The sequence below is a fragment of the Biomphalaria glabrata genome, chromosome 17 (assembly GCF_947242115.1).
Source record: "Biomphalaria glabrata chromosome 17, xgBioGlab47.1, whole genome shotgun sequence".
Classification (NCBI taxonomy): domain Eukaryota; kingdom Metazoa; phylum Mollusca; class Gastropoda; family Planorbidae; genus Biomphalaria; species Biomphalaria glabrata.
The window spans coordinates 22322119-22328884 of record NC_074727.1 but is presented as its reverse complement, the minus strand read 5'-3'; the positions used below and the strand labels follow the sequence as shown (position 1 = coordinate 22328884).

Genomic DNA, 6766 nt, shown 5'->3' with positions numbered 1-6766 from the left:
TTTAAAATTGCAACGAATTGACTGTTTATTTTAAACAATTCATTTTCTAACTATTTCCTGTTCATCTTTATAGGAGGATCTAAGAGCTTCAATTAGTTGGTGCTTGAATCAAGTTCTCTTTAGGCAGACCCTTCAACAAGGCCGGATATAATATTCACGAATTTGGCAACTTTGACAATCAATGAGGCAACGTCAATATTTTCCTGTCGTCTGCCCACCAGAGTACGGCCATAGTATTTGTTAAAGATAAAATCGTCTAAAGGAATGTCCTCTTGTGGAGGCCGTACTATGACAGCAGTGGAGACAGCGGCGACCAGCAGAAATAGAATAAATATTTTCATTTTATCTGTAAGAAAAGAAAAAACAACTTTCTGGTGTTCAATAAAACATTACAAATAAAAACTTATGACAGAAATAAGCAAAGAAAGGAATTTAAAAAAGCAAACTATAAAATAATTTACTTTAAAAAAACACATTTACGGCCATATATTATTATTATAGCTTTTATATAGCGCTACTTTCATGCTTATAGCATGCTCAGAGCGCTTTTAGTCTAATCTCATTTGTGTTCCAGTGGGGGGAGGGGGTATCTAGGAGTTTGTTTTCCGTGCTGCCTTTAGGCGCTCAGTAAACGCAACTCTGCCCGAGTCGGGTGTCGAACCTCGAGCCCCCTTCTAGGTAGCCAAGACAAGCCAAGTTCAAGCGCACTTAGCCTCTCGACCACGCATCCCACTATATATCTCAATACTGTAAGATTTTTTTCGATATCCTACAAAATTAATTAGTTACTGATTCTGTGGCATTTTACGTCCTGGGAAAATGTCTGTTCCCTTTGCAACTTCTTGTGTGACTAAAGAGGCTAATCTTTGATACACAGCTGCGGTCACAGGTTGCGCCAAATGTAATCACCAGGCGCCTTTGCATTTTCACCCTTCTTTCTACTACTGTTGTGTATGGCATCTGCAATCCAGGACCCTTCCTTTATGTTCGCTCTCCATGTGGATCTACCCAGTGCCACAGTAATAATTACTGATTCAATAAGATTAAGTTAACTTTCTTTGATTGATGCATGTTTTGTTAGGGACAAAGAATTATTGTGAAAAAATAATTATGTCCTAAAATGGGAGGTAGAAGTAATAACATGTTAAAAAATGTGTACCAGACAGGTGTATGTGATATACTTATAAAGGAACATTTGTATTTAAATATAAGGTATGTCATCTGTGGCTCACGTGAAAACGTAAGAAGAATGGAATGAAATGCGTCTTATCTTAAGATAATTGGTAAAAAATAATAATTAGAAACTATCAAAAAATATATAAATGCTTTAAAAAAAAGCTTATCTCTCAATAATTTAGAATTTATTTCCTTTTTTTCGATTTTAAACAAAATAATTATCTACCAATAATGAATTTACTAATTGTTTACTTTTTTAAAGGCCTAATGGATACTTTTTTTTGTAAGGTACAATAGATAAACATGTAAAGTTTAAACTTAATCCAAATATTAGTCTGAGAGAATAACGCCACATATTTAGTTAAATCAATTAAAACTGAAGAATTAATTTTCCTTTTTGGTATAAAAAACTTAATTACTAATAATTAACTGACTAATTGATTCATATTTTGTAGGGTACAGTAGATAATTTACTATGTTTGGGCTTGATCTGAGAATGTAAGTTGTGCACGGTGAGCCTGTGCAGATTGAAGAGAATATTGTGTAGCTTGTGAGCATAACATAAAATTTGTTTTAGATTTTAGTAATTTAAATATAGTTTCAAATTAAATAATACAATTCCTTCAAATATTTTTCCTTTTTGAATCCAATTATTTGAAAAAAAAGTTATTAGAAATGTATATAAATGTCTAGGATAAATATAATTAACTTCTATAATTAGTTGCCTTATCGCCTAATCTAGTAGTCTACTTTATAACCTGATATGTAATATGTAATTATAGCAGCAATAAGGTATCACAATTATTATAAGAATACGGGGAAAAAATATGGCGAAACTTAAATGTATTGTGTTTATTCATAATTTATTTCAGCATTAAGAGCTTCAAACTTCATTCATTCTCCTTTTTAACCTGCATCACATTGAAGATGTAGAGTTGTAGACTCTGACGAGTTCAGTGCGTTATCTCCCATTAATTGTGATACTTAGTTCTATAAATAGATCGCCTTAAAAATAGAATTAAAAGCTATGAATCAGAAGTACTTCGGCGATAAAACGCAATGCAACCAACTTTAGCAAGAAATGTGTTTTTTTTTTCCTTAAGACCACATGAAATAAATGATGAAACATATACAGACATTAATATTTATCGTTTATTTTAATATATATCTTAAAAAAAATATATATCTGGATTCTGGTGGATGCTGAGAGCAAGAGCTGTGTCATTTTTATTTTTGTTTTATGTACTAATCACTGAGTCTAATCTATAAGAATTTGATTTCATAGGTTTATTTTAATTTTTTATGCAGCTAGACTATTGAGAGACTCGGCGGCTGAGCGGTAAAGTGCTTGGCTTCCGAAGCAGGGGTCCCGGGTTCAAATCCTTGGTGAAGACTGGAGTTTTTAATTTTGGGATCTTTGGGTGCCTCAGCTCTAATGGGTACCGTGTAAGTCTCATCGCACTAGGGCACCGTGTTGAGAACTCTATTCTCTGATAACACGGACAAGGAAAGCGGCAGTTCTTCTCAAAGCTTCTCTGTCTCCGTACAGAGCCAGCTCCTCATGCAAACCAGCTTTTGTTTCACTCAAATGGCCATGTTTAGGGTGTAGTGTTGCGCACTCGTAAAGGATGTGGTTGACTGTTTCGACGTCGTCCTGACAATGCCTGCAGCGTGAGTCGAAGTTTGGTTTAAATTTAGCAAAATAGGCACCAATTGGACAGTGTCCCGTTCTGTACCTAGCGATTGTCACCTGTTCTTCCCTATTTAGCTGCCACCATTCGTCCGATTTTGAGGGCCCTTTTAAGTTTTGCCAGACTTCCCTTCCCGTATTACCGCTCTCCCAGCTTTTGCACCATTTTTCTCTTGCCCATTCGTCTACTATCACACGCGCCTGCTCAAAAGTCTGTGGCTCGTCCACAGGGTCCAGTTTTGTGCCGAGCTTGGCTAATAAGTCAGCCTTCACATTGCCTTCCACATCCACGTGTCCAGGTACGTATTGGAATGTCGTCCGAATTTTGTGATTTTTCTTGGAGGCGTCCCACGCACGCCAGTGTTTTTGCCAGCGGTTCCGGGAGCGTATCTGCAGGGCTTTCAATGGCTTGTAGGCTCGACAGGGAGTCTGTAAATAGCACAATAGGACTGGGTTGTGCTGTTTTCTCGTTAAGTCGTTCTTCAATGTACTCTACTGCATTTTGAATTGCAACCATTTCAGCTACGTAATTACTCCTGCCAGAACACGCACCTAGAATCTCATCGTTCTCGGTCGAGCCAGGGAATCGAACCACTACACCATACCCAGAGGTTTTTTGTCCGAGGTTCTCTCTCGTGGAACCATCTGTGTACACTTTAATGGAGTCAGCTGGGTACTGGGCGACAGTTTTCCTGGCAGTGTTTCGTAGGACAGTTTTTGTGCATTTCTTGTTAACTTCTGGGTAAATCAACGATTTCCTCACCTCTGGGACTCCAGAAGCATTCGCCGGAGAAGAAGCCCCATGCAGAGCGAGAGCTGCTCTGTTCTGAGGTAAATCGACTTCTTTGGACAATTCCCGCACAGAGTGCATGAAAGAGTTCCGTTTCAGCCGATTTCCGCCCTGCCAATTGTCGACCAGACTCCTGACTGGGCAGCCTTCTTCTAGCCGTTTGAATTTTTCATAGGCGATCATAACGGCTCGCTCCCTTCGTAATCTCAGTGGTGGGAGATTTGTCATGACCTCACATGCCGCAATTGGCGTCGTACGAAATGCACCACAAATGAGTCTAATTGCTTGGTTCTGCACTGAATCCAGCCCCACTAGAGACGTTTGTGAGGCATAGACTTGTGCAAGAGACGAGTACTCCATCCTCGACCTTACCGCTCCAATGTAGAGGGCCCGTAACACGTTTGCTTTGGCCCCCCACTTGGTCGTGGCTAACCGCTTGACTACCTTAAGGCTCTCTGACGCTTGCTCTCGCACTGTTCTCACATGGTCGGACAAACCCATTTTTGGGTCCAGGGTGACTCCCAGGTATTTCGGCTTGGCTTCCATTTTTAATTCGGTACCATTGATTGAGAGAAATCTTTTCTTTGTAGATATCTTTGCCAAGGGTGAAAAGGGTCCAGACTGTTTTCGCACAATTAACCTCCATATTCCACAATCGTGTGTAGCAGGAAATCGTGACTAGGTCACGTTGGATCTCCGCAGCTAGAGCGGCTGCGGATCTCCCAGTTTTCCAGATCAGCAAATCGTCCGCAAAAAGTAATAAGCGACACCCTAGGCGTTTGGTCAAATCGTTGATGAATACCAGAAAAAGTGTGCATGAGAGTGACGAGCCCTGAGGCAACCCCTGCTCGAGTGCCTTCTTATTTGACAGTTGCTCACCATAACGTGTTTGAACTAACCTGTTCGTTAGGAAGCTTTTAATCCACCGGTACATATTGGAGTTTACCCCAAGGTCCATCAACTTAAGTAGCAAGCCTTGTCTCCAGACTCTATCGTACGCCTGTTTTAGATCTAGAAAGACCGCGAGTGTCGACTCACCCTTTTTTTCCCTTCCGCCTCTCTGAAAACCGTCTGCCACCTCTTGCATAAAGACTGTAACCTGGTCCATTGCACTACGCCGTTGTCTGAAACCACCCTGCTCCTGACAAATTAAATTGTGGGACTCTAGGTACCACGTAAGCCGTCGGTTAATGATTCTCTCCGCAACCTTCCCCACACACGATGTGAGGGAAATTGGTCTGTAGCTCTCAGGGCTGTTTGCATTCTTGCCCTTTTTTAGAATAGGAACAATGGTAGCCAATCTCCATGCCTTAGGGAAGTCCCCTTGAGTCCATGTCCGATTTAGTAAGCCGTGAAGTTTTAGGAGGCCAATCGTTCCAAGATTTTTTAGCATCTCAGCGCTGATGCCATCTGGCCCCACTGCCTTGTGTAGTCTCGCCTTTTTGATCGCGAAAGCCACCTCCATCATGGTAAAGGGCTCTGAGAATGTTTCCGTCCCAGCCTTGCCGTCGACCCATTTGCGTTTTTCATTGGCTCTTCTAACACGTCAAGGGCCATCGACACGGAAGACTTTTTGTGTGCTTTGGAGACTCCAGCAAAATGTTTGTTCAAAGCCTCCGCTCTCTTCTTGTCAGTAATAATAGGGCCACTTGGTGTTTGTAGGGGCTCCGCTACCCTCGGTTCCCCCACTCCAGCCAAGTTGTTTAGTAACTTCCATGCCTGCCGTCCATCCTCGAGGTCCAGGTTCGCACAAGTCTCCGACCACTTTTTTAACGATTCTTCTGACACCGTATCCCTTACCAATGCCGTGAGTTTATTGTAGGCTCTTTGGGAAAAGTGAAGGCCATTGTGCTGGCTACATGACACCCTCGTTAACCGTAGGCCACAGAAAAGGATGATCATAGAGATATAGATCACTAGGTCTGAAAATAAGGAGCTTCACTTTTTAATATATATGTACGATGTACGAAATTCGGAATGCTTTTCATGTGATTCATGTACATTCTCCGTTAAAGAGAAAGTGAAAAAAGAGAGATAAGTCATATAGAGATTGATAGAAGATAGCGAGAGAAAGTGTAAGGATCATAGAGAGAAAGAAAGAGAAAGTGAATGACAGTCAGAAAAGAAAAAAAAGTGAGTGAAAGAGAGAAAGAAAGCAAAGCGAAAGTAAAGCGACAGAAAGAAAAACTGAGCATAGGAGAGTCAGAAAGAGAAAGAGATAAAAAGAAGCGCAGAGTGAAAGAGCGCTAGATGGAGAAATAGAAAAGAGAGTCAGAGACAAAAAGAGCGAGACAAAAAAAAAGACAGATAGAAAGAGAGAAAAAGAAAACGAAAGACAGAAAGATAGAGAAGAAGAGAAAAAAAAGATATATATATATATATATATATATATATATATATATATATATATATATATATATATTGAGAGAGATAGAGAGAGAGAGACAAAGTCCGCGTCTTATAACCACTAATTTAAATGTTAAATGCAAAAGTAATCTGTTAAAAAAAAACCTACTACAAATCTGTTAAAATAATTTAATTTCTCTTTCTCCTCCCTCACCCCAACTCCTCCCAACCAAAAATAAAAACAAATTTCCTAGCACAATACGTTTACCTACAATAGAGGATCACTTCTAATATATGAAGTTCAAATTGTCAGAATAATTGTTCGAATTTATTGACTTGTCAAACTGAGACTCGTGACTAAACACTACAAAATGGCATTAATTACTTGCATACATTTCGCTTTTTTTTAAATGTGTAACTAGATAACGACAAAGTTCATCCATCAAATCGTGTTGACCTTCATTTAACATTATTCTATTCATATTACATTGTTGACTATTCACTGGTAATCGTGAAGTAGATTTTATGCGCTTACCAGTCACTCCTACCCTTACAATTGTCTTTCACTATCATCTTTTTTTTTCATAATTCCATTTTATCTTATTTGCATTACCTTTCATGGTAACATTTTTTTCTATGTTTACCTTTCAAAGTTACCATTCATGGCTGACTATCTATTACCTTCTGAGATTACCTTTGTTAATTCTGGTTCGTGGTTTACCTTTACTTTCTCATTGTCTTTCAGCGAATGCGGTTACATTTGA

At 39.5% G+C, this 6766-nt stretch overlaps 1 long non-coding RNA gene across 1 annotated transcript; it reads right to left on the bottom strand.

Annotated features, from left to right (window-relative positions):
- Nucleotides 1–6335, bottom strand: LOC129923782 (uncharacterized). Its single transcript, XR_008775737.1, has 2 exons — nucleotides 6271–6335; nucleotides 1–346 (listed from the first exon to the last, which is right to left on the bottom strand). It is a non-coding gene; the product is annotated as an uncharacterized LOC129923782 (long non-coding RNA).
- Between the last annotated feature and the right edge of the window lie 431 nt (nucleotides 6336–6766).